We start from the raw sequence: 10,495 nt of genomic DNA, 5'->3' as shown, positions 1-10,495 counted from the left end.
TAGTTTGAGCAGCTCTTTAAGAAGCTCCGCTCCGTAGGACTGACTGTTGCCATAGCGAATATCCTCTATTATGTCCTGGTTGGACCTGGGACAGACAGAGTCTTTATTTAACTAGGCAAGTCAAAGGACGGATGGATGGATGAGAGTTCTAGAACCCTTCTATCTAAACCCAGAATGTTCTAGAACCCTTCTATCTAAACCCAGAATGTCAAATTCAAATTCAAATTCAAGCTGCTTTATTGGCATGAAAAACATTGTGTCAATATTGCCAAAGCACCAATGTATACAATATACATTGTAACAAAATTATAAATGATAGCAAATAATAATATAAAATGGTAGTAAATAATAATACAAAATTAAATACAAAAATAATAACAATAAAATGGTAACAGTCTACAGTAAACATTAATAATTATAGTAATAACAATAATTGTAATAATAAGTAAGTTACTGTTTACTATGCAGATGTTATTATTCAGTGTCCCTCAGGCTATGGCAGGAAAATACATATTTGGCTGCAAGAGGAGCCATTGCTCCTTCGCCCATGAGTATTCTTAGTTTTTCCTCTGGGTTCAATTTGTAAAAATTTGGAATATATGTAGTCATTTCTGTGAATAATGAATCTCTTTGTGAGGAATATTTATCACAGTAAAGGAGAAAGTGCATCTCTGTCTCTACCTCCCCTGTCATGCAGTGACCACATACACGCTCCTCTTTGGGTAGCCATGTCTTTTTATGTCTGCCGGTTTCTATTGCCAATCGGTGGTCACTCAGCCTGTACTTGGTAAGGATCTGTCTCTGCTTCGTATCTCTGACAGAGTAGAGATAATCAGCCAATTCATATTCTCTGTTTAGGGTCAGATAGCAATTTAGTCGGCTTTGGGATTTTGTTTCGTTTTTCCAGTATTGTAAATATGATTCCTTTGATTGGTTCATAATTTTGCTTATTGGAATTCTTTCTTTTGAAGCAGTGCTGGCGTCAGCTTGGTTGGTGAGGTCCAACACCAGCTGACTGAGAGGGCTCGTTTCTGGGCTCAGCTCTTGGGCTTGAAGTGCTTTAAATTGCAGACTCGAATTTGGACTTGAATTTAGATGTAGCCAAAATTTTAATGATCTTTTCTGTATTTTCATTATTACTGGAAAACGGCCCAATTCTGCCCTACATGCATTAGTTGGTGTATTTCTCTGGACTTGTAGAATTTTCCGACAGAATTCTGCATGTAGGGCTTCAATTGGATGTTTGTCCCACATTTTAAAATCCAGTTTATTGAGTGGCCCCCAAACCTCACTTCCATAAAGTGCTATTGGTAGGATTACACTGTCAAATATTTTAGTCCAAATTCTAATTGGGATGTTGATTTTGAATAATTTCATTTTTATTGCATACATTGCTCTGCGGGCTTTAGAATGTTCTAGAACCCTTCTCTCTAAACCCAGAATGAAAGTTCTAGAACCCTTCTCTCTAAACCCAGAATGAATGTTCTAGAACCCTTCTCTCTAAACCCAGAATGAATGTTCTAGAACCCTTCTCTCTAAACCCAGAATGAATGTTCTAGAACCCTTCTCTCTAAACCCAGAATGAAAGTTCTAGAACCTCTCAAAACCCTTTTCTCTCTCAGTCGTACTCCCTCTCTGGCTCTTCAGTTTTAATAACTGGGATTTTCCCCACAATACCTCAGCTGGGTCTCCCTGCAATTATAAACTGGGTACTCCCTCCGTACCAGGAAACGGACCCACAGTTTAATCCAGTCAACACAACAAAGACTGCAGATTGGCTATTAGTGACTAACTTCTGTAGGATTTACAACTGAGAGGGTTAAAGACATGAAAAGGGGAGAGAGGAGGGGAGAGAGGGGAGGGGGAGAGAGAGGAGGGGGAGAGAGGAGAGGGGGAGAGAGAGGGGAGGGGGAGAGAGAGGGGAGGGGGGGAGAGGAGAGAGAGGGGAGAGAGGAGAGGGGGAGAGAGAGGGGAGAGGGAGAGAGAGGGGAGGGGGAGAGGAGAGAGAGGAGAGGGGGAGAGAGGAGAGAGAGGTGAGGGGGAGAGAGGAGAGGGGGAGAGAGGAGAGAGAGGTGAGGGGGAGAGAGGAGAGATAGGTGAGGGGGAGAGAGGGGAGGGGAGGGGAGAGAGGTGAGGGGTGGAGAGAGAGGTGAGGGGTGGAGAGAGAGGGGAAAGGGAGAGAGAGGGAGGGGGAGAGAGGGGGGAAAGGGAGAGAGGGAGAGAGGGTGGGGGGGTCAAACCTATGTTTTAGTCAGACAGGTGGCTGCTTATGTAGCTAAATGCTTTGATTGGTCAAGGGAGAGGGGGGGGGGGGAGGTGGGGAGGTGTTTGACCTCAACACTAAACCTGCATGAAAGACGTCGTCTCACAAACTCACACCACACGTGTGGATAGAATCTGGGGAGAGACAAGACAACGTATCACCCTCATATCTCTCCCCGTGCGTTGTGTTGTGGCAGCAGAGGCAGCTAACTGGTGGTATCGGCTATTGATGCAGTCAACACAAACTGGAAAAGTACTCTGCATTCTTCTCCACCGACACCAACTCATCCAACGTGTGTGTTCAGTCTAAAGCCTTGTTGAAGTGACTAAAATCCTATTTGTTTGCAGATTCGATTTGAATCTGTTCTTTGTCCTGAACAGCCAGAAAGCGTGTGGAATCGGACCTTTCAAACCCCCTTCGTAGGTCGTTTGAAGTCTGAACGGTCAAATCTGATTCCTGGCCATGTGACTTGTCTGAACGGTCAAATCTGATTCCTGGCCATGTGACTTGTCTGAACGGTCAAATCTGATTCCTGGCCATGTGACTTGTCTGAACGGTCAAATCTGATTTATTTGCCCTCCAGTAGATTAGCATTTGTTGTTTGCTAGCTACTCTGTTAACAGTGAGTTTTAAGCTGTTATTTGGCATTTATTGTTGTTTGCTAGCTACTCTCTTGACAATAACATGTGGTAACTAATTGGCATGTTAACTGTTTACAAAAGTGAATGTTCTAGAAAGCTAAATGGCTATCTAGCTAGTTGACTGTTGTGGCTACCTAGCTAGTTGACTACACACATTAACACATGCTGTGGCTACCTAGCTAGTTGGACTGCTGTGGATACCTAGCTAGTTGGACTGCTGTGGATACCTAGCTAGTTGGACTGCTGTAGCTACCTAGCTAGTTGACTGCTGTGGCTACCTAGCTAGCTGACTGCTGTGGATACCTAGCTAGTTGGACTGCTGTGGCTAGCTAGCTAGTTGACTGCTGTGGCTACCTAGCTAGTTGGACTGCTGTGGCTAGCTAGCTAGTTGGACTGCTGTGGCTAGCTAGCTAGTTGGACTGCTGTGGCTACCTAGCTAGTTGACTGCTGTGGCTACCTAGCTAGTTGACTGCTGTGGCTACCTAGCTAGTTGACTGCTGTGGCTACCTAGCTAGTTGGACTACTGTGGCTACCTAGCTAGTTGACTGCTGTGGCTACCTAGTTTGTTGTCTGCTGTGGTTAGCTAGCTAGTTGACTGCTGTGGCTACCTAGTTTGTTGTCTGCTGTGGCTACCTAGTTTGTTGTCTGCTGTGGCTACCTAGCTAGTTGGACTGCTGTGGCTACCTAGCTAGTTGACTGCTGTGGCTACCTAGTTTGTTGTCTGCTGTGGCTACCTAGCTAGTTGACTGCTGTGGCTAGCTAGCTAGTTGACTGCTGTGGCTACCAAGCTAGCTAGTTGACTGCTGTGGCTACCAAGCTAGCTAGTTGGACTGCTGTGGCTAGCTAGCTAGTTGGACTGCTGTGGCTAGCTAGCTAGTTGGACTGCTGTGGCTAGCTAGCTAGTTGGACTGCTGTGGCTAGCTAGCTAGTTGACTGCTGTGGCTAGCTAGCTAGTTGACTGCTGTGGCTACCTAGCTAGTTGACTGCTGTGGCTACCTAGCTAGTTGTCTGCTGTGGCTACCTAGCTAGTTGACTGCTGTGGCTAGCTAGCTAGTTGACTGCTGTGGCTACCAAGCTAGCTAGTTGACTGCTGTGGCTACCAAGCTAGCTAGTTGGACTGCTGTGGCTAGCTAGCTAGTTGGACTGCTGTGGCTAGCTAGCTAGTTGGACTGCTGTGACTACCTAGCTAGTTGACTGATGTGGCTACCTAGCTAGTTGACTGCTGTGGCTAGCTAGCTAGTTGGACTGCTGTGGCTAGCTAGCTAGTTGGACTGCTGTGGCTAGCTAGCTAATTGGACTGCTGTGGCTAGCTAGCTAGTTGGACTGCTGTGGCTACCTAGCTAGTTGGACTGCTGTGGCTAGCTAGCTAGTTGGACTGCTGTGGCTACCTAGCTAGTTGACTGCTGTGGCTACCTAGTTTGTTGTCTGCTGTGGCTGTCCCCACATAGCCTGGTTCCTCTCTAGGTTTCTTCCTAGGTTTTGGCCTTTCTAGGGAGTTTTTCCTAGCCACCGTGCTACTACACCTGCATTGCTTGATGTTTGGGGGATTTTAGGCTGGGTTTCTGTACAGCACTTTGAGATAACAGCTGATGTACGAATGGCTATATAAATACATTTGATTTGATTTGATTTAGATTCTGTGGTTAACCAAAAAAGGACTCGTTTTGAGGGATTTTAGGCTGGGTTTCTGTACAGCACTTTGAGATAACAGCTGATGTACGAATGGCTATATAAATACATTTGATTTGATTTGATTTAGATTCTGTGGTTAACCAAAAAAGGACTCGTTTTGAAAGTTGGATCATCCAGTAGTCGGCTGGCTAACTACATATACACATAGACACAATGCATTTGGGAAGTATTCAGACCCCTTCACTTTTTCCACATATTGTTACGTTACAAGACTTATTCTAAAATTGATTAAATGTTTTCCTTAATCTACACACAGTAACACATAATGACAAAGCAAAAAACAGTTTTTCGACATTATTGTAAAAGTATTAAAAACAGCTAGTTGGACTGCTGTGGCTAGCTAGCTAGTTGGACTGCTGTGGCTAGCTAGCTAGTTGGACTGCTGTGGCTAGCTAGCTAGTTGGACTGCTGTGGCTACCTAGCTAGTTGGACTGCTGTGGCTAGCTAGCTAGTTGGACTGCTGTGGCTACCTAGCTAGTTGACTGCTGTGGCTACCTAGTTTGTTGTCTGCTGTGGCTGTCCCCACATAGCCTGGTTCCTCTCTAGGTTTCTTCCTAGGTTTTGGCCTTTCTAGGGAGTTTTTCCTAGCCACCGTGCTACTACACCTGCATTGCTTGATGTTTGGGGGATTTTAGGCTGGGTTTCTGTACAGCACTTTGAGATATCAGCTGATGTACGAATGGCTATATAAATACATTTGATTTGATTTGATTTAGATTCTGTGGTTAACCAAAAAAGGACTCGTTTTGAAAGTTGGATCATCCAGTAGTCGGCTGGCTAACTACATATACACATAGACACAATGCATTTGGGAAGTATTCAGACCCCTTCACTTTTTCCACATATTGTTACGTTACAAGACTTATTCTAAAATTTATTAAATGTTTTCCTTAATCTACACACAGTAACACATAATGACAAAGCAAAAAACAGTTTTTCGACATTATTGTAAAAGTATTAAAAACAAAAATAACCAATTTCCATAAGTATTCAGACCCTTTAATTTTGAGACTCTAAATGGAGCTCAGGTGCTTCCTGTTTCCATTGATCATCCTTGAGATGTTTCTACAACTTGATTGGAGTCCACCTGTAGTAAATTACATTTATTAGACATGATTTGGAAAGGCACACACCTGTCTATATAAGGTCCCACAGTTGACAGTTCATGTCAGAGCAAAAACCAAGCCATGAGGTTGTAGGAATTGAGCTCAGAGACAAGATTGTGCGGAGGCACAGATCTGGGGAAGGGTACCAAAATATTTCTACAGCATTGAAGGTCCCCAAGAACACAGTGGCCTCCATCATTCTTAAATGGAAGAAATCTGGAACCACTAAGACTCTTCCTAAAGCTGTCTGCCCGGCCAAACTGGAAGCCACTGGCTGCCTGGCCAGATGGAAGCCACTCCTCAGTAAAAGGCACATGACAGGCCACTTGGAGTTTGCCAAAAGGCACCTAAAGACTCTCAGACCATGAGAAACAAGATTATCTGGTCTGATGAAATCAAGATTGAACTCTTTGGTCTAAATGCCAAGTATCACATCTGGAGGAAACATGGCACCATCCCTACGGTGAAGCATGGTGGTGGCAGCATCATGCTGTGGGGATGTTTTTCAGAGACAGGAACTGGGAGACTAGTCAGGATCAAGGGAAAGATGAACAGAGCAAAGTACAGAGAGATCCTTGATGAAAACCTGCTACAGAGAACTCAGGACCTCAGCCTGGGGCAAAGGTTCACCTTCCAACAGGACCACGACCTTAAGCACACAGCCAAGACAATGCAGGAGTGGCTTCGGGACAAGTCTTTGAATGTCTTTGAGTGGCCCAACCAGAGCCCGGACTTGAACCCGATTGAACATCTCTGAAGAGACCTGAAAATAGCTGTGCAGCGACGCTCCCCATCCAACCTGACAGAGCTTGAGAGGATGTGCAGAGAAGAATGGGATAAACTCTCTAAATACAGGTGTGACAAGCTTGTAGCATCATACCCAAGAAGACTTGAGTCTGTAAGTACTGAGTAAAGGGTCTGAATACTTATGTAAATATAATATACGTTTTTTTGCTTTGTCATTACGGGGTACTGAGTCATTACGGGGTACTGAGTCATTACGGGGTACTGAGTCATTACGGGGTACTGGGTCATTACGGGGTACTGGGTCATTACGGGGTACTGGGTCATTACGGGGTACTGGGTCATTACGGGGTACTGGGTCATTACGGGGTACTGAGTCATTACGGGGTACTGAGTCATTACGGGGTACTGGGTCATTACGGGGTACTGAGTCATTACGGGGTACTGAGTCATTACGGGGTACTGGGTCATTACGGGGTACTGAGTCATTACGGGGTACTGTGTGTCGATTGATGAGAAAAAAACAACTAGTTAATTCATTTTAGATTAAGGCTGTAACATAACAGAATGTTGAAAAATTCAAGGGGTCTGAATACTAAAGACTCCAGACCGAATGCACTGTACATGTGTGTATATACAGAATAATTTTGCACGCCCAATTTTTCAGTTTTTGATTTGTTAAAAAAGTTTGAAATATCCAATAAATGTCGTTCCACTTCATGATTGGGTCCCACTTGTTGTTGATTCTTCACAAAAAAATACAGTTTTATATCTTTATGTTTGAAGCCTGAAATGTGGCAAAAGGTCGCAAAGTTCAAGGGGGCCGAATACTTTCGCAAGGCACTGTATATAGATATATATATATATATATATATATATATATATATATATGACGGAGAGAGAGACGGAGAGTATGATGAGGACAGACTTACTTCTTGAACTGTTTGAGGTAAATTCCCACATTCATCCCTCTCTTCCAGTCCAGGATACTAATCTGAGAGAGAAAGAATTTGAAAACAAATCAAATTTTGCTAAACTCCCATATCTACTGGGTGAAATACCACAGTGTGACATCACAGCAGCAAGATGTGTGACCTGTTGCTACGAGAAAAGGGCAACCAGTGAAGAACAAACACCATTGTAAACACAACCTATATTTATGCTTATTTATTTTCCCTTTTGTACTTTAACTATTTGTACATCATTATAACACTGTATATAGACTTAATATGCCATTTGTAATGTCTTTATTCTTTTGGAGTGTGAGTGTAATGTTTACTGTTCATTTTTATTGTTTACTTCACTTTTGTTTATTATCTATTTCACTTGCTTTGGTAATGTTAACATATGTTTCCCATGTTAATAAAGCCCCATTGAATTGAATTTGAATTGAATTGAGAGAGAACCGAGAGAAACATTGATAAAGAGAGAGAGAACAGAGAGAAAAGAACAGAGAGAGAATGAAAACACAAATGCAACACTTTGCTAACTCAGAGCCAAGACGGAATATATCTGTTTGACACAACACCTCACTGGCCATAAAAGGGTGTGTGTGTCCTCTCCTCCTCACCTCATCTTTGGTCTCTCTGAGGGAGCCTCGGGCCTTCCCCCCCCTAGTCACAGAGGTAACCCCAGATGATTGACAGTCCGTCTGACTAAACAGCTCCTCGATGGTCTGGACGTCTATGTGGTACTGCTGCTGCTGCACAGGAAGCTGTGTCCACAGGTTGGTCCGCCCTTTCACCTGGAGACCGTTACATAGCAGTTAGGGGTTTTAAGGTTCCCAGACGAAACATTTTAGAAGAGTTTATGCCTATATTGGATTGTTTTAGACTTCGGTGAGGGTTTTTTCCGGCTTTTCGGGCACACAACATTTTTTTTTTCGAGAGGCAAGCCGAAGTCGGGAGCCGAAGTCGGGAGCCGAAGTCGGGAGCCGAAGTCGGGAGCCGAAGTCTACGCCCCTTCGTCGGTGATTGGTCAACAGCAGGTTTTTTTGTTATTTCAATGGCGATAACTTATTTTCATTGAGAAAAACTGCGTCCAAATTAATGACATATTTCTGGAGTTATCTTAGATTAATTCTGACTATTTTGAGGAAGTGTATACTGGCTACGGTGTCTCAAAATGGACAAACAGTACAATTGCTGCTTTTTTCTAGTTTTTCAAGTGAAGGTTTTTAAGGGAGTATGGAGTAGGGGCGGGGTCTACTGGTATAAGAAGTAGGAGGAGTGTAACTAACCTGGTCTTCAGAGTAGGGGCGGGGTCTACTGGTATAGGGGCGGGGTCTACTGGTATAAGAAGTAGGAGGAGTGTAACTAACCTGGTCTTCAGAGTAGGGGCGGGGTCTACTGGTATAACTAGGAGGAGTGTAACTAACCTGGTCTTCAGAGTAGGGGCGGGGTCTACTGGTATAAGAAGTAGGAGGAGTGTAACTAACCTGGTCTTCAGAGTAGGGGCGGGGTCTACTGGTATAAGAAGTAGGAGGAGTGTAACTAACCTGGTCTTCAGAGTAGGGGCGGGGTCTACTGGTATAGGGGCGGGGTCTACCGGTATAAGAAGTAGGAGTGTAACTAACCTGGTCTTCAGAGTAGGGGCGGGGTCTATGGGTATAAGAAGTAGGAGGAGCGTAACTAACCTGGTCTTCAGGGTAGGGGCGGGGTCTACTGGTATAAGAAGTAGGAGGAGTGTAACTAACCTGGTCTTCAGAGTAGGGGCGGGGTCTACTGGTATAAGAAGTAGGAGGAGTGTAACTAACCTGGTCTTCAGAGTAGGGGCGGGGTCTACTGGTATAAGAAGTAGGAGGAGTGTAACTAACCTGGTCTTCAGGGTAGGGGCGGGGTCTACTGGTATAAGAAGTAGGAGAAGTGTAACTAACCTGGTCTTCAGGGTAGGGGCGGGGTCTACTGGTATAAGAAGTAGGAGGAGTGTAACTAACCTGGTCTTCAGGGTAGGGGCGGGGTCTACTGGTATAAGAAGTAGGAGAAGTGTAACTAACCTGGTCTTCAGGGTAGGGGCGGGGTCTACTGGTATAAGAAGTAGGAGAAGTGTAACTAACCTGGTCTTCAGGGTAGGGGCGGGGTCTACTGGTATAAGAAGTAGGAGGAGTGTAACTAACCTGGTCTTCAGAGTAGGGGCGGGGTCTACTGGTATAAGAAGTAGGAGGAGTGTAACTAACCTGGTCTTCAGGGTAGGGGCGGGGTCTACTGGTATAAGAAGTAGGAGGAGTGTAACTAACCTGGTCTTCAGGTATGGGTTTCCAGAAGAAACTCCGGACCCGCCTCTTCTTTATCCCTCCTATGGGGTCAACCGCACCGGGTGGAGGGGGCGGGGGAGGAGGGCCGCAGGGGGGAGGAGGAGGAGGAGGGAGAGGAGGTCCTGTCTTGTTGCCATCAGGGACGGGAATTGTAGAGGCAGGGGGCAGAGACATAACTTCAACCGCATCCACTTCCTGGAAACTCTTTTCTCATTGGCTGGAGAGATTCTGCTCATCACATGCATCCCAGCTGCTGATTGGTCAAAGCAAAGGAAAGGGGAGTGAGGTTGAGCGATCAGACTGGATAGTCTGGTTGAGGCCTACAGGGTTGATGTGTCCACTGTAAACAACAACGTTCGGATAACTGCAAAAAAGAGGGGAGAGAAAGAGGGGAGAGAAAGAGGGGAGAGAAAGAGAAAGGGAGGGGAGAGAGAGAGAGAAAGAGGGGAGAGAAAGAGTGGAGAGAAAGAGAGAGAGAGAACGAAGAGAGAGAAAGAGGAGACAGAAAGAGGGGAGAGAGAAAGAGAGAGAGAGAGAGAGAGAAAGAGAAAGAGAGGGGAGAGAGAGAGAGAAAGAGGGGAGAGAAAGAGGGGAGAGAAAGAGGGAAGATAAAGAGAGAAAGAGAAGAGAGAAGGGGAACGAGAGAGAGAGAGAGAGAGAGAGAAAGAGGGGAGAGAAAGAAAGAGAGAGAGAAAGAGGGGAGAGAAAGAAAGAGAGAGAGAAAGAGGGGAGAGAAAGAAAGAGAGAGAGAGAAAGAGGGGAGAGAAAGAAAGAGGGGAGAGAAAGAAGGGAGAGA

The 10,495-nt window shown here is 45.0% G+C and overlaps 1 protein-coding gene across 5 annotated transcripts in view; it reads right to left on the bottom strand.

Moving 5' to 3' along the window:
* LOC110498424 (uncharacterized) overlaps positions 1–10,495 on the bottom strand; it is a 46,038-nt gene that overhangs the window by 13,500 nt on the left and 22,043 nt on the right. For 2 of the 5 annotated variants that reach the window (XR_016483019.1, XM_090183333.1), the window contains exons 2-5: positions 9,682–9,952; positions 8,017–8,190; positions 7,379–7,440; positions 1–85 (exon numbers count right to left, since the gene is read on the bottom strand). The exon at positions 1–85 is cut by the window's left edge and continues 18 nt beyond it. The gene's annotated coding sequence lies outside the window, so the exon portion shown is untranslated. Of the gene's footprint in view, positions 86–7,378; positions 7,441–8,016; positions 8,191–9,681; positions 9,953–10,495 lie in introns of those variants that run through there. The other 3 variants (XR_016483020.1, XM_090183332.1, XM_090183334.1) reach the window with 2 other exon arrangements.

This window comes from Oncorhynchus mykiss, chromosome 9 (assembly GCF_057628025.1).
Source record: "Oncorhynchus mykiss isolate SJ-2025 chromosome 9, ASM5762802v1, whole genome shotgun sequence".
Classification (NCBI taxonomy): Eukaryota; Metazoa; Chordata; class Actinopteri; order Salmoniformes; family Salmonidae; genus Oncorhynchus; species Oncorhynchus mykiss.
This window is presented reverse-complemented; position numbering and strand designations above follow the sequence as displayed.